Source organism: Pongo abelii, chromosome 1 (genome assembly GCF_028885655.2).
Source record: "Pongo abelii isolate AG06213 chromosome 1, NHGRI_mPonAbe1-v2.0_pri, whole genome shotgun sequence".
Taxonomy (NCBI): domain Eukaryota; kingdom Metazoa; phylum Chordata; class Mammalia; order Primates; family Hominidae; genus Pongo; species Pongo abelii.
This window is the reverse complement of record NC_071985.2, coordinates 75,115,441-75,139,766: the sequence shown is the minus strand read 5'-3', so window position 1 is coordinate 75,139,766 and position 24,326 is coordinate 75,115,441. Positions and strand designations below refer to the sequence as shown.

Genomic DNA, 24,326 nt, shown 5'->3' with positions numbered 1-24,326 from the left:
TTACTTCTGTGATTCCCATCACTTCACATTCTGAGTAGAAAAGCACACAACAGAAATGCTGCAAGTCAGCATCAGGAGTCCGTAGCATCCATCATCAAGTGCAATAAGACTGTGACTCTCTGTTACTGGCTTGTCATGCTTTTTCTTTTTGCCAGTAAGTTACATGGTCCAGTTTTTTCTTTCTTAGATGACTTCAGGGACTTGTTGTAAGCCTGCTGAGGTCAAGGAATGCTTCTGCCTTATGTATAGTGTATTATAAAAAGATTTATCTGTGATAAAAGTGGAACCCGGCTGGGCATGGTGGCTCACACCTGTAATCCCAGCAATTTGGGAGGCTGAGGTGGGCTGATCACTTGAGGCCAGGAGTTCGAGACCAGCCTGGCCAACATAGTGAAACCCCATCGCTACTAAAAATACAAAAAAATCAGCTGGGCGTGTTGGTGTGGGCCTGTAATGCCAGCTACTCGGGAGGCTGAGGAAAGAGAATCACTTGAACCCAGGAGACAGAGGCTGCAGTGAGCTGAGATCATGCCACTGCACTCCAGCCTGGGTGACAGAGCAAGATTTGGTCTCAAAAAAAATAAAAACAAAAAAAAGTAGAACCCATGAAGAAAAATTTAAACAACTGATTTTAATGACTGTAAAGGAGTATCATTAGTAGAAAAATGTTTCTATATTGTTAGGATAATCAAGTTTCTTTAAAGATAATATTGATCATTTTTAGCAGAAGTTTGTTATTTATCTTTAGGAAATGAAATTAAATGTTTTGCTTTGTTTTGTTTTTAATGTTTCTAAAAGGAATGAAACTGTATTATTGCTGATTCTGTTGTGGATTGAGACATTTAGAGTAGCAAAAATTACATTAATGCTCTGTGCCAAAACACATAAAATGGCTTTATCACTGATTGGTGTCTCAATTATAAAAAGGTAATAATTTGCATAATATGATAAGAATGCCGCTTGAAAGAAAGGAGGCTGGGTTGTTGTTTTTTTTTTTAACATCCAGTAAAACATGATTGACATCATCTAGTCAAATTATATATTATACTGAGCTTTATTTTCTATATAAACCATATTTTACAGATATTATTTTAAAAGAAATTGAAATCTTCTAGGCTTAGGTTTCGGAGTTATATATAACTCACAAGTGAGCTGTGTGAGGTGAGTTCCTTGAAAACCTAGGTCTCATTTCAAAGGCTAGCTTTGGGCTGGTTGCAGTGGCTCACGCCTGTAATCCCAGCACTTTGGGAGGCTGAGGCAGGCGGATCACGAGGTCAGGAGATCAAGACTATCCTGGCTAACACGGTGAAACCCTGTCTCTACTAAACATACAAAAAATTAGCCAGGCATGGTGGCGCACACCTGTAGTCCCAGCTACTCGGGAGGCTGAGACAGGAGAATTGCTTGAACCTGGGAGGCAGAGGTTGCGGTGAGCCGAGATGGCGCCACTGCACTCCAGCCTGGGTGACAGAGCGAGACTCCACTCCATCTCAAAAAAAAAAAAACAACAACAAAAAACAACAACAAAAAAACCCAAAAAGGCTAGCTTTATTCCAAAGCCCAAACCTGGCTCTGGTAGACTATTTTCTAAGCTATCTCTTGATGAGCTTTGCTAAAGGAAAGGGAGGTATGGTACAGATTACCTCAAAGTCATGTTTGGCTCTGTCTGCATTTGGGGTTTTCCTCTGGCATGTTTATCTTCTGAATAATGCTTCTCCTAGGCTAAATACAGTTTGGACCCTCCATCGTACAACAGATGTGACAGAGGAATGCTTATGGTCAATAATGATGTACAGTCCACAGAGATAAAGAAATTGGTGGGAATGAGGCTTTGAGAAGTATAATGAATGTCAGATTGCAGGCTGCCCATAGTACATCCAGCATCAGCACACTGTAGTTTGCCTTAACTAATTTGGGCCTCTGCAGCTTTGGGACAGTATTGCAAAGAGGTGGTATAATAAGCTTAAATAACAGATTTCCATCACTTAAATATAAAAATCTCAGGTTTGTCACAGTAATAATATTGACCTCATGTTTTTGTTTTTATTTTTTGTTCATTGACTTCATGAATGAATTGTTTGGCAGGAAAACAGGTAATACACTTCCAGGCCTCATATTACGTAGGTGTTGAGGCTAGAGAATGTCACAGAGGCGTGCCTTTATTCATAAAACACTAGGTGAAATGCCTTACTATGTTTTATTAAGCGAAGACCTTTCATTGTAAAAGTGAGATTATTCCTTTAGAAACCATATAAATTACTGAAGGGAATTATGAGAAAGAATATATTTTGGGTTCATAGATGCCAAATGCCCATCTCACTGGATGATTATTATTCTAAGTATTTTCCATTATCTAGTTTCAGCTCAGGAAATCAATTAGACCCTTAAGGGCCTAAGCAAGCAGGAAATGAATGACAGATTTGTAGATTCCACCAGTGAATTTGAAAAAAAAAACTATTACCTTTTAAATTATAACTGCAGTAGACTCAATATAAATGCTTTTATTTTATTATTATTTTTTTTTCTTGAGACGTTGTCTCACTCTGTCACCCAGGCTGGAGCGCAGTGATCTTGGCTCACTGTAACCTCTGCCTCCAGGATTCAAGTGATTCTCTTGCCTCAGCCTCCTGAGTAGCTGGGATTACAGGCACGTACCACCGCACCTGGCTAATTTTTGTATTTTTAGTAGAGACGGGGTTTCGCCATGTTGGCCAGGCTGGTCTCGAACTCCTGACCTCAAGTGATCCACCCGCCTTGGCTTCCCAAAGTGCTGGGATTACAGGAGTGAGCCACCACACCCAGCCCATAAATGTGTTTTTTAATGCTCCCTCTTTCTTTCCTATGTAAACCCTTTTCAAGTTATATATTTTCCCTATGATATTCTCAATAAAGAACAAATTACATAAAATCAGGAACCTGACTTTATATTAAGTGTGGGAAGTCAAATTACCATTGAGCGTAGGTCATATATTCTAGTAGTAGAGACCAATCTATTTTCTGCCTTGTTCTGGAGGGTCATAGCAAATCTGAACCAGGCAGCCAGGTAGACCACTCTGATGGCCCCATTAAAGCTTAGAGCTTCTCCAGTCTGAAAGACACTGGAGGAAGCTTCTTCCCACCTTATTTAGCTCCAAGAGTTCAGTTGTGCTCTGTGGAACACTAGGAATAACTGTATCCTAGACATAAACCAAGGGCAAGACATGGTTTTAGTTTCCATGAGGGCCTTTGCTTAAGAGTCAGAAGGGCTGCGACACATCTTAATTTTGCCACTGAATAGCTATGTGATACCAGGCCTTTGACATAGCAGTTAAGTTAGAGGACTCCAGAGGGCCTCTCCAGCTCTTATGTAAGTCTAAATTCCACCTGTGATGTCATAGGATCCTTAAGTAAACATTCCACTTCTATGGGCCTCGTTTTCTGCCCCTATTAAACAAAGACGTGGCTCTTGAGAGCCTATTTAAAGCAGGTTTTTGAAAAGAAAGTCTCAAGTCAAAGAAATTTTGAAATGGATTTAGATTAAAAGGTATTTTTGTGTGTGTGGAGAATGTGGGATTAACTCACTTATTTTCATTATGTATAGAAATTTCAGTTTGTTACTATAGACTATTTATAGAAATACGAGTTCTTGAGTTTTTCATTCTGCTACCCCAGATGTGTAGCACTCTGCTTTGTACATAGGAAGCACTTAGCAACTTGTGTGTTCTCTTGAATTTAACTGAAGTCCCACTTGAAAAGGTAAAGTTATATAAACTACTTTTTAGTATTTGAAGTTTCTTTAAGCCTATTTTTAATGATGGCTTGGTGTTCATGCAATGACTTATTTTTGTTTGTACTGACAGAGCGTAGCTTTTTCAGTTGGCCAGTTAAAATGGAAGGACAAGCTGGGCGCAGTAGCTCACGCCTGTAATCCCAGCACTTTGGGAGGCCAAGGCGAGTGGATCACAAGGTCAGGAGTTCAAGACCAGCCTGGCCAAGATGGTGAAACCCCATCTCTACTAAAACTACAAAAAATTAGCCAGGCATGGTGGCGGGCGCCTGTAGTCCCAGCTACTCGGGAGGCTGAGGCAGAGAATTGCTTGAACCCAGGAGGCGGAGGTTGCAGTGAACCGAGATTGTGCCACTGCACTCCAGCCTGGGTGACAAAGCAAGACTCCCTCTCAAAAAAAAAAAAAAAGAAAGAAAACAAAGAAAGACAACTTGTGCTCTTATTTTTAAAATATTATATACTTCTAGCCCCATACAAATGCTCTCAGATTAGACTAACCAATTACACATTGGAATACCTGGACAGTTTTAAAATACAACTTAAACTTGAACAGAAGCATCCAAAGGTCAACCACTGTTTTACTGGACATACCTTTTACTTTTCTATTTTATGTATTTTACATTAAAAGTTAGACCTTTGAGGCCGGGTGCAGTGGCTCACACTTGTAATCCCAGCACTTTGGGAGGCTGAGATGGGCAGATCACCTGAGGTCAGGAGTTTGAAACCAGACTGGCTAACATGGAGAAACCCCATCTGTACTAAAAATACTAAAATTAGCCGGGCGTGCTGGTGCGCACGTGTAATCCCAGCTACTCAGGAGGCTGAAGCAGGAGAATCACTTGAACCTGGGAGGCGGAGGTTGCAGTGAGTCGAGATCACCCCACTGCATTCCAGCCTGGGAGACAGAGCAAGACTCTGTCTCCAAAAAAAAAAAAAAAAAAAAAAAAGTTACACCTTTGGGTTTAAAAACCCCAGGATAAACACATGAAAAAAACTTTCAAAATTTAAAAGTGTAAAAAAAGCTCAGTACACCCTTCTTCCCACCCAACCAAACAGCAACATCTCAAGTTAAATCAAGTGGTATAAAATATCAACCTAGAATTCTACAACTGCCCCAGGGAAGTTCTGTCTGCCCACTGTCATCTGCTTTTACAGGTCTACACTAGAAACAACTTCCCTTGATAGGAAGTACTGACTTTGTTCAGAGCTGTAAAATTATACCCAGAACCTCCCTTGTTCTTGTTCTATATGAGTCCCAGGGCCTGAGAGCTACCATTTATGAGGCTTTGGTTTGTCACACCCTGCACACACCATTAGAGACATTTTTCTCTCTTGGCTTTGTATCTGCTTCCTTCTGTTGCTACCCTCTCCATTTCTTATTTTCCTCATTTTTAAAAATGAAATTTATTTTTGCTTTTTCATTTGTCTAAGACTTAGGCTTTCATTTCCCCAGCTGTAAATCAGGCACTAGATAATAATCTCTAAAGCCAATTCCAATACTCTGTGAAGTCATTGTATCTTATATTTATGAGTAAATATAGTTATCATCTTTTTGGTGATAAATTCATCAATAAACCATGGATTGGAATACATAAGAATCTGAAAACCCTTTATAACCCTCCTATCTCTGAAATTCACAGATATTGCTATATAGAACTGATTGATGAATTTCAATAATATCTACACCAACATATAATTAATACTGATATGTATTGATATTATTGATAACAATGAGACACCCACAGGTGACTTGTCAGTAACTGATTTGTGATTTCCTAATTTTAACAGTGTGTGTATTCTTGTTGTAATCTATGAGAGCAAGAACCTTCTCAAAATAAAGTTTTTCACGGATACTAATTCAGTGACTCATTTACTGACAATTTTCAGTAGGGTCAGAAACAATATCAGATTGGTCTGAAATCATAAAAAATATTTTTAAGAGTCTAATAGTTAAAAGTTAATTGGGGTGAAAAACAACTCCTCTCTATAATTGTATTTTATTTTGTTTTATTGTTTAATTATTTTATTGTTTATTTTTAGGCAGGGTCTCACTTTGTCACCCAGGCTGGGATGTAGTGGCACTCATTGCAGTCTTGACCTCCCAGGCTCAAATGATCCTCCTACCTCAGCCTCCCAAGTAGTTGGGATTACAGGCATGTGCCACCATGACTGGCTAATTTTTTAAAACTTTTTTGTAGAGATGGGGTCTCACTACATTACATATGCTGGTCTTGAACTCCTGGGCTCAAGTGATCCTCCTGCCCTTGGCTTCTCAAAGTATTGGATTACAGGCATAAGCCACACACTAGACCGGTAATTTTAATATACTGTATATCCATGGTCCTCAATAGGGAGTGATTTTGCCCTGAGGGGACATTTAGCAATGTCTGGAAGATATTTTGGTTGCCATAACCTTGGGTTGTGAGATGCTACTGGTATCTGGTGTGCAGAGGCCAATGATTGTGCAAAGCATCTTTAAATGCGCAGGATAGCTCCCCACAACAAAGAATCACCCATTCCAAAACACTAATAGTGCCAAGATTGAAAAACTCTTCCGTATGTGACTCTCTGACTCAGCTGAGTTCTATGATTTGGAGAGTCTTCTTATATTTAACTCTAGAGGTTGTGAAAATAAAATGAAGGTCATTATAATGTCATAGTTCAGCCATGTGTACCATTACCAACTGCTTGCTGACTCTTGGCCTTTTATCCTTACCTAGACTATTAGACCTTCACAATGGATTCTTAAGTCTGGCCTGAGACACTTATTATTACTACAGGAAAATAAAAAAGAAAGCAAAAGATCCTACTATCTGGTAATAAATGTCTCATCTGAGCAGGTTTAAAGATCAAATAATCTTTGAAAAATAACAATTCTGGCTATTATTAAAAAGTCAAACAATAACAGATGCTGGTGAGGTTGTTGAGAAAAAGGAATACTTTTACACTGTTGATGGGAGTGTAAATTAGTTCAACCATTGTGGAAAAGATAGTGTGGCAATTCCTCAAAGACCTAATGGCAGAAATACCATTTGACCCAGCAATCTCTTTAGTGATTACCAAAAGGAATATAAATCATTCTGTTACAAAGACACATGCATGCGTATATTCATTGCAACACTATTCATAATAGCAAAGACATGGAATCAACTTAAGTGCCCATCAGTGATAGACTGTTTAAAGAAAATGTGAGGCCGAGCACGGTGGCTCACGCCTGTAGTCCCAGCACTTTGGGAGGCCGAGACGGGCGGATCATGAGGTCAGGAGATCGAGACCATCCTGCCTAACACAGTGAAACGCCATCTCTACTAAAAATACAAAAAAAATTACCCAGGCGTTGTGGTGGGTGCCTGTAGTCCCAGCTACTCGGGAGGCTGAGGCAGGAGAATGGCATGAACCCAGGAGGCAGAGGTTGCAGTGAGCCGAGATTGTGCTACTGCACTCCAGCCTGGGAGACAGAGCGAGACTCCGTCTCAAAAAAGAAAAAAGAAAATGTGGTACATATATACCACAGAATGCTATACAGCCATAAAAAAGAATGAGATCGTGTCCTTTGCAGGGACATGGATGGAGCTGGAGGCCATTATCCTTAGCAAACTAACACTGAATACTGTGTGTTCTCACTTAGAAGTGGGTGCTAAATGATGGTCATATAGAGGGGAAGAACACACACTGGGGACTACCAGAGGGCAGAGGGGAGGAGGGAGAGGATCAGGAAAAATAACTAATGGATACTAAGCTTAATACCTGGGTGATGAAATAATCTGTACAAAAAAACCCCATGGCACACGTTTGCCTGTGTAACAAACCTGCACATCCTACACATGTACCCCTGAACTTAAAAGTTAAAAAAGAAAATTAGAAATAACAATTTTTATATAGCAGTATGCTTTAAAATGATGTCATGGACTGTTAAACTTCGGTAGACTTAACCAATCATTTAGTCCAATGCTTTTTTTTTTTTTTTCAAATAAAGTAAGAGCCTCACTATCTAAGCTCACATGGTATATTGGTTGCAGGATTAATACAAGGGGGCATGATTACATGATCACAATCCAGACACAAGTCACCTCCTTCATGATAAAATTCATCACAAATGTAGGTTCTTTATGTGGTTCTTTTATGGCCCTCACTAGCTTTTGCATCAAGGTTTGCTCAGTGTGGACTTTACGAAAATCAGGAAGGAGATGATTTAGTGAGTAAGGGGATTAGAAATTGTATCCTGGCACCATTTACACAACTCGCAACACAATATTAAAAAATGACTAGGGAGACGGAGGTGGAAGGATATTTTATGTATATAAATCTTAGCCACACCCAGTGGTACACACCTACTGTCTCAGGTACTTGGGAGGCTGAGGCAAGATAAGTTGAGGTTGCAGTGAGCTGTGATCATGCCACTACACTCCAATCTGGATAACAGAGCAAGACCCTGTTTAAAAAAAAATAAAAAATCAAATGATTTTTTAAAAATGAAGAAAAGGACAAGTAGAGAGGTAAGGTGGGGAATTTTCCCTTGAATCCTCAAAATAATAAAACTGTATATTCCACTTTCTATCTCCTTCCTTCACAACATTTGAAATTCCACAGTAATTTTCCCTTCAGTTATTTGCCTATTTCCTTTTTAATGGTTTCCATTGTTACACCCAGTAGATTAAACAACATTCTTCTTTACTTATTGAATTGATATAGTAAGATCTGCAAAAAAAAAAAAAGTTATTCCAAAATGCTGATAGTAAAGAACAAAGTTTGTAGAGATCTAATAGTTTCTTTCCTTCCCAACTTTATTGAGATATAAATGACAAATAAAAATTATTTATATTTAAGGTGTATAACATGATGCATACATTGTGAAATAATTACCACAGTCAAGCTAATTAACACATCCAATACCCCATATAGTTAACGTGTGTGTGTGTATGTGTGTGGTGGGAACACTTATGATCTAGCAAATCTACATCTCCCTTACCAAACTTCAATATACAGTAGAGTATCATTAACTTGTAGTCACCATACTGTACATTAGATCCTCAGAACTTTGTCATCTTATAACTGAAATTTGGGCCCTTTGAGCAACATCTTTCCATCTATCTTATCCCCCAACAAGAAGCAACCACCATTCTACTCTCTGCTTCTGTGAGTTTGACATTTTAAGATTCCATCTGTAACTGAAGTCATATAATATTTGTCTTTCTGTGTCTGGCTTATTTCACTTAGCATAATGTCTTCCAGCTTCATCCATGTTGTCATGAAGGGCAAGATTTCCTTCTTTTTTATGACTGAATAATATCCTATTATGTATATCTATAAATGTAAATATATATACCACCTTTTTTGTATCCATTCATCCATCAACAGATGCTTAGGTTATTTCTATATCTTTGTCATTATGAATAATTCTGCAGCGAATGTAGGAGTGCAAATATCTCTTCGAGATACTATGCTGATTTCATTACCTTTGGTTACATACCCAGAAGTTGGATTGCTGCAGTAGTTCCATTTTTTTATATTTGAAGATCCTCTGTACTATTCTTCATAGTAGCTGGGCCAATTTACATTTCCACCAAAAGTGTATAAAGGTTCTCTTTTCTCCATATCCTCACTAACAATTGTTATCTCTTTTTTTTTTTTTAATAATGGCCATCCTAACAGGTATGAGGTAATATTTCATGGTTTTGATTTGTATTTCCCTAATGATTAATGATGTTGAGCACCTTTTCATATACTTGCTGGCTATATTTATGACTTATTTGGGAAAATATCTATTCAGGTCCTTTGGCCATTTTTAAATTGGGTTATTTGGTGTTTTGCTGTTGAGTTATATGAATTCTTTAAATATTTTGGATATTAATCCCTCATGAGATATATAGTTTGGAAATATTTTCTTCCATTTTCTAGGTTGCATTTTCATTTTGTTGACTGTTTCCTTTTCTGTGCAGAGCTTTTTAGTTTGATGTAGTCCTACATGTTTATTTTTGCTTTTATTGCCTATGCTTGTGTCAAAAAATCATTGCCAAAATGAGTGTAAAGGAGTTCTTCCCTTAAGTTTTCTTCTAGGAGTTTTGTGATTTCAGGTCTTAAATTTAAGTCTTTAAATATTTCATGTTAATGTTTGTTATGGTATAAGATAAGGGTCCAGTTTCATTCTCTTGCATGTGGAGATCCAGTTTTTCCAGCACCGTTTATTGAAGAGACTATCCTTTCCCCATTGTGTATTCTCCTTGGTGCCCTTGTCAAAGAGAGATCTAGTAGTTTCTAAGCAGCATCATGAAGCTGTATTTTTACTGATTTCACGTTACAACAAAATATTTTTAAGCACAAACCCAGGGGTGTGACATACCCTGAAACTGGTGATTTGAAAAACAGTACTGTTAGAGAAAGGGATCTATGGAGATCATTGTTAATAGTAGTAATTGGGGCATTGGATCAGGATACCCCAGTTATCCTGATCCAATACCTTAATTATATAATTAAGTTTTTAAGTGTAGAAGTGGGTATAATGATCACTGTTTCGATAAAATTAAAATATTAATGTGTTAAAGTACCCATCTCATTTGGTGCTAGTAGAAAACAAAATGCATAAAAACTATTGCTAAAAGTCACTAAACCTCTCTTACAGGCTAATCAGCAAGTTAATGCTTTTTCCTTTTGGGTGTTCCCTAATTTTTCATTCAATTTATCTTTTCCTGAAAACCTGCTAATTTCATGCACTTTAGCCCTACGGAAGAGGACGTTGCTTAGCAACTGCCTAAATAACTAATAGACCTAGGTATCTAGTAAAGGCTTGAAGGATTTACTTATTTTAAATTTATATATTTGTGTATTAACCATCAAATCCAAGAGGAAGTTGTTTCACTTTGGTATTTCTTCGGATTTCTGCATTTTTATGATTAATTTTTTTTTTTTAAATGGAGTCTTGCTGTGTTGCCCAGGTTGGAGTGCAGTAGCTCGATCTCGGCTCACTGCAACCTCTGCCACCTGGGTTCAAGTGATTCTCCTGCCTCAGCTTCCCAAGTAGCTGGGACTACAGGTGCACCTACCATGCCTGGCAAATTTTTGTGTTTTTAGTAGAGACAGGGTTTCACCATCTTGGCCAGGCTGATCTTGAACTCCTGACCTCAAATGATCCACCCACCTCGGCGTCCCAAAGTGCTGGGATTACAGGGGTGAGCCACTGTGCCTGGCCTCCATTTTTACAATTAATTTGTACATGAGGTGTTTGTAGCCAAAAAAAAAAAAAGAAAGAAAAACAGTATATTTAACGGGAACTTCTTTTTTCTCCCTTCAACCTCTTAGTAGCATTGCTGTATTTGTCATTTACTTTAGTTAATCTTTTCTAACAGAATACCCTATCGATGATATTTTCTGAGTTAAGAAGTGTTTTCTGGGCCGGGCGCAGTGGCTCATGCCTGTAATCCCAGCACTTTTGGAGGCCGAGGCGGGCGGATCACGAGGTCAGGAGATCGAGACCATCCTGGCTAACATGGTGAAACCCCGTCTCTACTAAAAAGACAAAAAATTAGCCAGTCATGGTGATGGGCGCCTGTAGTCCCAGCTACTTGGGAGGCTGAGGCAGGAGAATGGTGTGAACCCGGGAGGCGGAGCTTGCAGTGAGCCGAGATCATGCCACTGCACTCCAGTCTGGGTGACAGAGTGAGACTCCGTCTTAAAAAAAAAAAAAATGTTTTCTGGCCAGGCACGGTGGCTCACACCTGTAATCCCAGCACTTTAGGAGGCAAAGGCAGGCAGATCATGAGGTCAAGAGTTCGAGACCAGCCTGACCAACATGGTGAAACCTTGTCGCTACTAAGAATACAAAAATTAGCCAGAAGTGGTGGTGTGTGCCTATAATCCTAGCTACTCGGGAGGCTGAGGCAGAATTGCTTGAACCCAGGAGGCAGAGGTTGCAGTGAGCCAAGATCGTGCCACTGCACTCCAGCCTTGGCAACAGAGCAAGACTCTGTCACAGAAAAAAAAAAAAAGTTTTCTAATTCACTGGATACAGAATTCTATAATATTTCTTTTTCATGGTAAGCTAATTATTTTAGAGGAAATACATTAAGGTTTTAGGAGAAGGAATTTAGAAATTAAATTTAAGTCGTTGATATTACGTATACATGATGGTTTTACTTTTGGTTGTTTGACCCAGAAGTATCTCAGAAGCGTCATCTGAGCTAAGGGTTTTCTAAGGTTTGAGGGTATGAGTGGTGCTGTCATTTTGCAATGTCCTGTCATACTTAATTTAGCCTTGGTGTGTTTACTTGTCTAAGGTTAAGTCTCCCCATTATGACATATAAAGCTGTATTATTATCCAAATCTCAGACCTATTTTCTTCACTCTTATATTAGTTCATTCTCACGCTGCTAATAAAGACATACCAGAGACTAGTTAATTTATAAAGGAAAAATGTTTAATTGACTCATAGTTCAGCATGGCTGGGGAGGCCTCAGGAAACTTACAATTATGCAGAAGGGGAAGCAAACATGTTCTTCTTCACATGGTGGCAGGAAGGAAAAGAATGCGAGCAAAATGGGGAAAAGCCCCTTCTAAAACCATCAGATCTCATGAGAATTCACTCACTATCACGAGAACAGCATGGGGGAACCACCCCCATGATCTGATCACCTCCCATGAGGTCCCTCCCCCAGCACATGGGAATTACAATTTGGATTACAGTTCAATATGAGACTTTGGCTGGGGACACAGCCAAACCATATCAACTGTGTTTCTGTTCAACTGCCCTGAAGTAAAAACAAAATATCAGCAAATTTTCTTACTGCACGCTTTGCATTCTGTGGTGTTGAGACATTAAAGACCATTTGTGTCAGGCTAGTGTGGTGGCTCACTCCTGTAATCTCAGCACTTTGGGAAGCCTGGGGAGAGGATCACCAGAGCTCAAGGGTTTGAGACCAGCCCAGACAACATTGCCAAACCCTGTCTCTACAAAACATACAAAAATTAGCTGGATGTGGTGGCACACACCTGTGGTCCCAGCTACTTGGGAGGCTGAGGTGGGAGGATCACCGGAGCCCGGGAAGTTTGATGCTGCAGTAAGCCAAGAGATTGCGCCACTGCACTCCAGCCTGGGTGACAGAGTGAGACCCTGTCTCTAAATAAATAAATAAATAAATAAATAAATAAATAAATAAAAGAAGACCACGTGCCACTTGCACAAAAATATCAGCAGTAAAAAGAACACATAGTTGGGCATGATGGCACACGCCTGTAATCCCAGCTACTTGTGAGGCTGAGGCAGGGGATTATTTGAACCCAGGAGGTGGAGGTTGCAGTGAGCCAGGATGGTGCCACTGCATTCCAGTGTGGGTGACAGAACAAGACTCCCTCTCAAAAAAGAACACAGGCAACTTATATTAATAGTGTTAAGCGAGTCTACATTAAAGAGAAACTGTGCTTTCAAGGAGTTATTTTTGTCTCAGAATGAAGCTCCTTTACAAAATGGCTGCTTTAGAATTCTATCTTGCAGAGAGGCTTTGGGCAAATTTATAGCATATTTTCTTTCACAGGCAAGAACTCCTAAGATATCATTTTGTGTAATGATTAATTGTCCTCTATACATATCAGAGATTTTTTTGTTTTAATGGAGTATCTTCAGTAAGACATTACCCTATCACAAAATAAAGTGTATTTAAAGCAATATTGCCAGGCACAGTAACTTGTACCTGTGGTGCCACCCACTCGGGAGGCTGCGGTGAAAGATTGCTTAGCCCAGGAATTCAAGTCTGGCCTGGGCAACATAGCAAGAACCTATAACTTTTTTAAAAAGGCAATATTAGATTATTAGTAGCTATAGTAACTATAAATAATAGAACATTTCATCTACAATTGACTAATATAGAGCTTATTTATAAACTGCAATCTGTAAGACTATAGGTATCATGTTCACATCTCAACTGTGTTCATATCTCATTTGCATTGTCAACCACTGTACAAAGAGAACAATGTAGGATAACTAGAGTGAAGTTTAAAGATTCATACTTAGTAAGTTATCTGATACAAAGACAATATCTGCCAAATAGTGTAGGACAAAAATAATTTTTAAGAGGTATGTATGTTTGAGAGAGAGTGAAGGACAGGAGGGGAGAGAGAGGGAGGGAGGGGGGGAGAGAGAGAGAGAGAGAGAGAGATGCCAGCCTGCCAATATTCAAAAAGTTTAAACTTCAACCATAACATTTATTTTTTCTCCTTCTCTCGTCTTTCCCTCTATGTCTATCTATAGAAATATAAAAACATATTTTAGATTTGACATAAAAAATAAACTGTCATTCAAATGAATGAAATTAGAATGTTCTGGGCATTGCCACTGCCACCACTATGACAGCTGTTTTAAAATTATGAAAATCTTTTTATTATTTTATTTTAGACCATTAAGCAATTTACTATTGCTCTTAAAGCATACATAAAGCCAATTTTTAACATCATGGAAGCCATCACTGACAAGAATGCTGCCTCAATTCACATGATATTTTCTATTATAGCAGTCTGTTAATGTGTATTGCATTCATCAGTAACTTGAGGAGGAATTGATAAATTGCCTTCAGTCTTCTTTCTCTTCATATTTGCGAATGCCTTATATAATAAATACTACTACAGACCAGGCATGGTGGCTCACACCTGTAATCCCAGCACTTTGGGAAGCTGAGGTGGGTGAATGGCTTGAGTTCATGAGTTCGAGACCAGCCTGGGCAACATGGTGAAACCCCTTCTCTACTAATATAAAAAATTAGCCAGGCTTGGTAGTGCACGCCTGTAGTTCCAGCTACTTGGGAGACTGAGGGAGGAGGATTACCTGAGCCTGGAAGGTCGAGGCCGCAGTGAGCTGTGATCGTGCCACTGCACTCCACCCTGGACAATAGTGAGACCCTGTCTCAAAAAAAAAAAAATTTTTTTTTTTAATTTAAAAATTAGCTGGGAGTGGTGGCACTTGTAGTCCCAATTACTGTGGAGGCTGAGGTGGGAGGATCACTTGAGCCCAGGAGGTTGAGGCTGCAGTGAGCTGTAAATGCATCACTGCACTCCAGCCTGGGCAACAGAGAGAAACCCTGTCTCAAAAATGATAGATAGCCGGCCACGGTGGCTCACGCCTGTAATCCCAGCACGTTGGGAGGCTGAGGCAGCCGGATCACGAGGTCAGGAATTCGAGATCAGCCTGGCCAATATGGTGAAACTTTGTCTTTACTAAAAATACAAAAATTAGCCGGGTTTGGTGGTGTACGCCTATAGTCCCAGCTGCTTGGGAAGCTGAGGCAGGAGAAATGCTTGAACCTGGGAGGTGGAGGTTGCAGTGGGCCGAGATCACGCCAAAAAAAACAAAACAAAACAAAAAAAAGATAGATAGATACTGTTGGATGCAATATAAGTTTTCAGCCCATATTTTCATTATATAAGGGTACAATATTAAGAGCAAAATACTAAGATAAGAGAAATATAGAGTCTACCATTAGAAATTTTAAAACTTCTATTTCAGGATTTCCAAATGGGCTATTCAAAAGTGAATTGAATCTCCTGTCTTTTCTCTCGCTTTCATTTGTGACAAACCTGATGTAGGTGGGAAAAAACCTGAGCCTTTGTAATTACATGTTTGGGTTTAATCATAACTCTCATTTAGTAGTAGTGTGACTTATTTATTTATTTGAGACAGAGTCTTGCTCTGTCACCCAGGCTGGACTGCAGTGACGTGATCTCAGCTCACTGCAACCTCCACCTCCTGAGTTCAAGCAATTCTCCTCCCTTAGCCTCCCAAGTAGCTGGGATTACAGGTGCTTGCCACCAGGCTGACTAATTTTTGTATTTTTAGTAGAGATGGGGTTTCACCATGTTGTCCAGGCTGGTCTCAAATTCCTGATCTCAGGCGATCCTCCCGTCTCGGCCTCCCAAAGTGCTGGGATTACAGGCATGAGCCACTGAGCCCAGCCAAAGTAGTGTGACTTTAAATTGCTTAAACTCTTTTTTTTTTGATGAGGTCTCGCTCCATCGCTCAGTCTGGAGTGCAGTGGCACGATCTCTGCTCACCGCAGCCTCCGCCGCCTGGGGTTAAGACTCAGCCTCCCGAGTAGCTGGGACTGTAGGCACCCACCACCATGACCAGCTAATTTTTTTTTTGTATTTTTAGTAGAGATGAGGTTTCACCATGTTGGCCAGGCTGGTCTCGAACTCCTGACCTCAGGCGATTCACCCACCTTGGCCTGCCAAAGTGCTGGAATTACAGGCATGATTTCCACGGCACCCAGCCTAAATTGCTTAAACTCTTAGAGCAAGTATCTTTTCTGTAAAATTGGGATAATTAAACCTGCTACAAAGTATTGTGTAAGAACTAAAAGAGATAATGAAATTATGGCTCCTCCCTGGCACAGTAGGTTTTAAATATGTGTTATTTCTCTCCCCCTTCCCCATTTACCTCTGATGGAAACTTAGTTGACATCTTTGAAATGAAGTGGTTTGTTGGTCAGTTCTTAGTTTCTGAGTTAGCTGCTACTCTAAACCATTGCACAGGGTATTTCTTTTGACTCTTAAGATAAAAATGAACTGTGGAAAACCTTATTATAATATAGTTATGAAGAAGGGTTATTTATTTTCACATGATAGCCCATAGTAATGGTGTTTTGTTGATCAGGTTACAATAGATTAATATCATTATATAACAAATGCTCTTTTTTCCCTGTTCTCATAGTTATTCAATTTAATGAGAGGTAATTGATTAAATTCTGTTTGCATTGTAGTCAGGAAACTGGAGAGGGCAGCAAACTGTAGGAGATTGTGCCCCACTGCCCCACCCAGGCCTCCCTATCAAGACTTCACCTCCACTAACCTGTCTCAATCATTTCTAACAGAAGGACTCATGTAAATTACCACATTACTCCCAAATAAATCAGTGTCCAGAAAGATTTCGTTGTTTATGGAAAATTGGTAGAGGATTGAAATTGTGTGACACTGTTATTCGTCTCTCCTGGATAAGGAAATACGAAAAAAAAAATGGAGGCATTGGTTGTGTTCTCGTATACTGAGAACCTCACTCCCTGCCCCATTTCTAAAGGTTACAATTCCATCTTCTCTTTAGTTTTCATCAAATAATTTTGCCCCCTATACATCATTTTTATTAATATTGATAATAACAACAAACATCAATCAAATGCTTTCCAGAGTCAGGTACCTCACTGCATTGTTACTATTTTCTTATTTTGTGGATGATGATATGGTTTGGCTCTGTGTCCCTGCCCAAATATCATCTCAAATTGTAATCCCCACATGTCCAGGGAGGGAGGTGAGTGGATCATGGGGGAGTGGATCATGGGAGGTGAGTGGAACAGCATCCACCATGCTGTTCTTGTGATCGTGAGTGAGTTCTCACAAGATCTGATGGTTTTGTAAGCGTCTGGCATTTCCCCTGCTTTCCCTTCTCTCTCCTGCCACCATGTGAAGAAGGTCCTTGCTTCCCCTTCCCCTTCCGCCATGATTGTAAGTTTCCCAAGGCCTCTCCAGCCATGTAGAACTGTGAGTCAATTAAAACTCTTTCCTTTATAAATTACCCAGTCTTGGGGTTTTTCTTCATAGCAGTGTGAAAACGGACTAATACAGATGAGAAAACCAAGGAGTGAGACAATTTATGTAATTTGCTCATGGTCACTGCCATAGACTGAATGTTTGTGTCCCCCCAAAATTCGCATGTTGAAATACCCAAATGTGATGATATTAAGAGACGGGATCTTTGACTGTTGATTAGATCATGTGGGTTAAGTTCTCTTGAATGAGATTAGTGCCCTTATAAAAAAAACTCCAAGGAGACCCCTTCCTCATTCTACCATGTGAGGACACAGAGAGAAGACCTCTGCCTGTGACTAGAAAACCCACTCCCACCAGACACCAAATCTGCCAGCACCTTAATCTTTCACCCTCCAGAAATGTGATAAATAAATTTCTGTTGTGTATAAGTTATCCAGTCTATGGTATTTTATTCTAGTAGCAGCCCAAACAGACTAAGACAGTCACATAGCCAGTGAGTGGTAGAGCCCAGTATCAAACCAGGTTATTCTAAATTCTGGAGCCCACACTTCCTTTCTCTAATGGCATAAATGGAAGCTAGAAAGGCAGGAATTTAGTAATCTTCAATGACTGGCTTTGGCCTAATTTGTTGACCTGATATTTGCAAACTACCATAGGCTAATTTAAATCTGCCTTTGTAACTCCTACTGTGTCCAGTATCAGTTTACCACTCTAGTCATTCTAAATTCATTTTTCCCTGTAAAAAATGATTTCACTTTGCCTATCTAAATTAAATCCATCTTTTCCGTGAAGGCTTCCCCATCTGCAGAGGGACTTCATTCTATTACAGTCCTATATCACTAATTATTGTATTACATGACAGACATAGCTTTTTTTATAGTCTGTAACCTATGTATGTGTGTGAAGGAGACATCAGTGTTTGAGAAGCAGCAGTGTTTGGCACATGGCTAATTCTGGTATATGTTTGCCTACTTCCCTTATCCTTTAGCTTGCACACTAGAAACAGACACACCTGTTTTTTAATCCTAGCAGCTCTATTTCTAGCTGTAGGTATTGAGTCAAATCACAAAACTTCTCCATATTTTAATTATCTACAAAAAAGGAATAATTATGGTATCTAGTTTATTGATTTACAGTGAAGATGAAATGAGATTTTGTGTTTAGGACATAGTGAATACTTATTAAATATTAGCTGCCACTATTATAACTTTTTTTTTTTTTTTTTTTTGAGATGGAGTCTCGCTCTGTTGCCCAGGCTGGAGTGCAGTGGTGTGATCTTGGCTCACTGCAAGCTCCACCTCCCGGGTTCACGCCATTCTCCTGCCTCAGCCTCCCGAGTAGCTGGGACTACAGGCGCCTGCCACAACGCCCGGCTAATTTTTTTTATATTTTTAGTAGAGACGGGGTTTCACCGTGTTAGCCAAGATGGTCTTGATCTCCTGACCTCGTGATCCACCCACCTCGGCCTCCCAAAGTGCTGGGATTACAGACATGAGCCACCATGCCCGGCCTATTATAACATTTTTAGTAAATATTCATTGTTACAGATTATTTGTATTACTAGATTACAAAATCTGTAATCCCCCTTATGCACATTATAAGCATTTAGTAAATGTTGAGTTTTTTTGTTTGTTTGTTTGTTTTTTGTTTTGAAACAGAGTCTTGCTCTGTTGCCTAGGCTGGAGTGCAGTGGCGCCATCTCAGCTCACTGCAACCTCCGACTCCCGGGTTCCAGTGATTCTCCTGCCTCAGGCTGCTGAGTAGCTGGGATTACAGGCATGTGCCACCACGCCCAGATAATTTTTGTACTGTTAGTAGGGACGGGGTTTCACCATGTTGGCCAAGCTGGTCTCGAACTCCTGACAGCGTGATCTGCCTGCCTTGGCCTCCCAAAGTGCTGAGATTACAGGCATGAGCCACCACGCCTGGCCTGAGTTGCTTTTTTAAAATAAATTAAGATTTAATTCACATACCATCAAACCTGTCAAGTTTTAACTGCAGGATTTTAACCAAGTGCCCTGCTGCAAGCTGCCAGTGTATAACATAATGCAGGCATGTGAGGTCCCATTGGAAAGGGAGTTATCCAGGCTGGGAGAAAAACTTGAGAGAAATGGACACTTGCATGAAATCCTATTGCTGTTCCCTAAACCTACGCTCTGATCTTATGAAAAAACGAATATCATGTGAAATGGTTTCATTTCATTTGATTGTTAGTGAAATGTTTTAAATAATTATTTGAATGCTTTAGAAATTAATGTATCGTTATTTGTAATTAGAATTCAGTTGTGCACTCTGCTCAAAATGAGACAAAGTGAAGCATTACTCATGTTTTCAGGTAAATATGAAACTCTCTTCATTTTGAGTGATAACAAATATCGGTGAATGCTTACAAGCACTTGAAACATTTACTTTTGGTTAGGTAAAATTTAATGTGAATGTGATGGCGGTGGATTTTAGTTTCAAATGAGGTAAAAAGCTGAATTGTTAAAGAGTTGCATCTATTCTTTCATAGTCTGGGATCTACCTCACCCTCATTCTTTGTGGTGAGTTGCAAATGAGGCAGCAAGATACCCAGCATACCTGTTAAGCGAGTATTTATGTCCCACTGGTTTTTCTTTTTTTAGTTTAATGCTGGGTTTTTTTTTTTTCTTTTTTTGAACAATCTGTTTTCTGAGGTTTTGAATTTTCCTAGCAACTGCTAGGAGAGATAGGAAAGATAATGAGCTGAATGGCTGGTATTCAACACAAGAATAATGGTGTTCTTTATTTACCTTTGCATAATTTTAAAGATAACAAGTTTACTTATCTTTTACTTGTTCTTTTCCCATTGTAAAAACTCAGTAGGTGTTACTAGACTATTCTGAAATACAAATTCTGAAAAGCTTTCTTCTGATATTTCTATGGTTTCTCATTCATATTTTCTCTTTTGTTACCTCACTTAGAGCACATGGGTTTTGTAATGTACACTGCTAAGAGTAGATAGAAACCTGCTTGGAATATTGATTTTCTGTAATTAAGAATGTATTTATAGAATTTTATCTTTCTTATAGTTCTATTTTTTTTTTAAGAGGCAGCGTCTTATTCTGTCACCCAGGCTGGAGTGTAGTGGCACAATTGCAGTTCACTGTAGCCTGAACCTCCTGGGTTCCCCGCAAATAGCTGAGACTACAGGAACTTGCTACCATGCCTGGCTGATTTTTTAATTTTTTGTAAAGATTTAGTGTCACTATGTTGCCCAGGCTGGTTTTATAATACTGGGCTCAAGCAGTCCTCCCTCAGCCTCCCGGGATTATGGGTGTGAGCCACCACAACCAGCCTTTCTTATAGTTATTTATCTCACTGTGAACACTGTGAATATTTTGTCATTTTGGAGATCCTTAACATTGAGTCATGTATACTTTGTGAATGTTTGCATAGAGTTATTTAGGAATATCTGGAAGAATGTTCATGAAAGATTAGAGGAGGGCCAGTCATGCAGGAGGAACAGTTTCTCCAGGGTGCTACCCATCTATATGGGGGTTGCAGAAGACCTTTCTGCCCTCTAAACCATATATATATATATATATTTTTTTTTCCTTTGAGATGGAGTTTCGCTCTGTTGCCCAGGCTGGAGTGCAGTGGGACAATCTTGGCTCACTGCAACCTCTGCCTCCTGGGTTCAAGCGATTCTCCTGCCTCAGCCTCCAAAGTAGCTGGGACTACAGGCACACACCACCATGCCCAGCTAATTTTTTTGTATTTTTATTAGAGACGGGGTTTCACCATGTTGGCCAGGCTGGTCTCCAACTCCTGAACTCGTGATCCACCCGCCTCAGCCTCCAAAAGTGCTGGGATTACAGGCATGAGCCACCGTGCCTGGCCTAAGCCATATTTCTCTTGTAGTTGTTTTGTCTTTCTTTCCATCTGATCCTGATTTTATGGGTGATGTGATGACAATATTCAACAAGTAGAATATGAAATATAGGAAAAAGGTCTTGACTGCTACTCTCCTGAGTTGAGATAATTTTTTTTTTTTTTTCTGAGATGGAATCTCCCTCTGTCGTCCAGGCTGGAGTGCAGTGGCGCAATCTTGGCTCACTGCAACCCCTGCCTCCTGGGTTCAAACGATTCTGCTTCAGCCTCCTGAATAGCTGGGTCTACAAGTGCGCGCCACCACGCCTGGCTAATTTTTGTATTTTTAGTAGAGGTGGGGCTAATTTTTGTATTTTTAGTAGAGGTGGGGTTTCACTGTATTGGCCAGGCTGGTCTCGAACTCCTGACCTCGTGACCCACCCACCTCAGCCTCCTAAAGTGCTGGGATTACAGGTGTGAGCCACTGCGCTCTGGGATTACAGGTGAGGTGAGATAATTTTTATACTTGCTGCTTTGACTGATGAATAAAAAAATGCTACTCCCATAATGAAACTACTTTGCTGCATTGGAGAGAACACAAGAATAGAAAAATAGCCACATCTTATTCAAGCTTTTCTTGATTTTTGTTTCGGCTGTTTCTAAATTTGACACTTGAGAATAGATGATTTGACTCATAGTATGACCCAGGTATGCTTTTGTTAAAAAGAACAGTTCTAGAAGGATGACTGTTGGGACAAAATTAGCTACTAGTATGGAATACTCTTTCAGCGTAAAATCTCAGAACAACATTTAAAAATCGTTGGAGATATTTTATTCGTAAACATTTTCTTAATAAGATCCAGAAAGGGTTTATAAACCTAATAAACCTATTTGATAGGTTCTATCAAATAAACCTATTTCTATCAAATAAACCTATTTGATATCTTCTATCAAATAAACCTATTTGATATCTTCTATCAAATAAACCTATTTGATATCTTCTATCAAATAAACCTATTTCTGTCTTCTATGAAATAAACCTATTTCTATCTTCTATGAAATAAACCTATTTGATAGGAGGAAATAGGAATAGGACACATTGCTTTTGACTTTCTATACCCATGTGGAAACCAGGAATCTATTCTCTCCCTCTCAATTTACATGACCATGAGGAAACTGAAACCTAGCGAAGTTAAATGACTTGCCCGGGGACAGACAGCTAGCTAGTTCCTGCTTGAACTGGGGACCATCTATTTGGTTACCGGGAGTGTGGCTGGTTTCTGTCGCCTGTTTGATACTCTTCTCCTGGTAAGTTTTAGCGGCAGATGGTATCGTCCACACCACGGCCCTTGATCTCAGGTAATTCTCCACACCACTGCCTTCTTTTTTTTTTTTTTTTTTCCAATGCAGTTGCGTGGTGTGAAGGCGATAACTGCAGACACTCAGGTGTAAACAACCCAGGGAATCAATGGGTTGGGGGGATGGTAAAACAAGAGTTCGTAGACAGGACTGCGTACAATAGCTTCTGAAGTTTTGGAGGGTATTGGTGTAGCTGTTATTTCTGAGACTGGAGAAAATGACAGTAGAGTGACAGTTTCTCTAATCATCAGTTTTCAAAGAGTATGTTTTTCATTGGAACCACAAATATAGTACACTTAATAAGGGGAAACGAAACCTTGAATTTTTCCTTCCCAGACTCTGAAAAGTAAAGTAAACTTTAAGGAACATTTTAAGGGTGACAAAAGGCGAAGATTGCAAATCAAACTTAGAGTGTCCTTGATCAAGAAAATCTGTGCACTGCAGCTACAATAGAGGACCACTTGGGTTTAGAAATGACATGTTATTAATAATTCTAGTCACTGTGGCTAATTAGAACAATCTGTTGAAGGTTATAAATTATAGAAGCTTTTAAAAACATTTATCTAAGAACCTGTGTAGAATTCTAAAAGGACTGAACTATTTGAAGTTATTAGTTTCTGTGTATGTAAACTTAAACTATTTTTAAAACCTTTGATTATTTTTCTAAAAATGTTTTTGCATGCTTATAGCCTGATGCCGTAAATGTTTTATGAGTTTAATGTACAGCACCTCTAGGTGCTATTTAAAACTGTTTTTTCTGGTCCTTTTCTTTTGGGTTATAAGGGTTCTTCGTAACCAAGAGGATTACCTATGGTTACGCTGAATGCACTCTCCCAGGGTGCATAGGCGCTGCTCAACTGCGGTTATAACTCTTGTTTGCCCCTGGGTGGTTGCCAGCAGGGAGTAAGGCATTGTGGGAAGTACTTTCTTTACCTTCCACAGCAGGTGTCTTTGTCAGTGCACCTTATTCAGATATCCATGTGTGGAAGCTCTGAGTCACTGTATAGCAAAGAAAAATATGAAAGCAAGAGGAATTGCTTTCACATCTAGAAAATGTTGCAAGATAATCTGAAATCTTCTGGTGCTGGTGAATGCATGAAGAGGTTCACAGTATCTTTTAAAGTACTTCTGAAAAGATAAGGAGTTTAAAAGGTATGAACTGCCTGGACACCTTATAATGCCTTGTCTCCTGATTATCATTTAATTTTTACCTGGTTAGTCAGTGTCAGGATAAATGTGCAGGAAAAAAATGTAAACGAAAATAATGCTTAACAGACAAAGCAGCACTGTAGAACAAAAATGAAGTAAAAATGCTTTACTGACTCCAACAAGGGTCAAACACAGTTTGAAGCTGTTTTAATCTTGTGGATTTATTTAAAATATTGCATTTTTTTGTTTAAATAAGCTTATTAGATTTGCTTGTTTCCTAGCAATAAGGCGCTTTTCCCTCCTTCCTTGTGCTCGCTCTTATAAGCTAGAATGCTATAGCAGTTGTAAAACTCTACTAATTACATTTAAATGGGACAAGGTGTTATATAAGTAATCATGTTAATGTAGATGAAAAAAATACTTTTGGAAAACATGAGAAAATAACACTATAGATCTCATTCTGAGTTTTGTTTTCTGAAAAGCAAACAAATTTAGATAACATAATCCTGCTATTGGTAATGAAGACTAAACATTTCAACCGGTTGAAATGTTTTATTTCAACTTATTTCTTTTGATTTTAGACAAACATTGCCAAATTAATTTCTAGTTCTAACAAAGAATATTTCTCATAGTAAGTACTGCAGTGTCATGATCTAGAAAAAGCAGGGAAGATACTAGCTTAATTAGGAATATTGAAAAACAA

General features: G+C 39.3%; 1 protein-coding gene across 28 annotated transcripts in view; it reads left to right on the top strand.

Moving 5' to 3' along the window:
- The window catches only part of RABGAP1L (RAB GTPase activating protein 1 like), an 857,048-nt gene that overhangs the window by 709,054 nt on the left and 123,668 nt on the right, over positions 1–24,326 (top strand). The window contains exon 1 of one of the 28 annotated variants that reach the window (XM_054552142.2): positions 2,788–3,523. The gene's annotated coding sequence lies outside the window, so the exon portion shown is untranslated. 28 annotated transcript variants of the gene reach the window in all.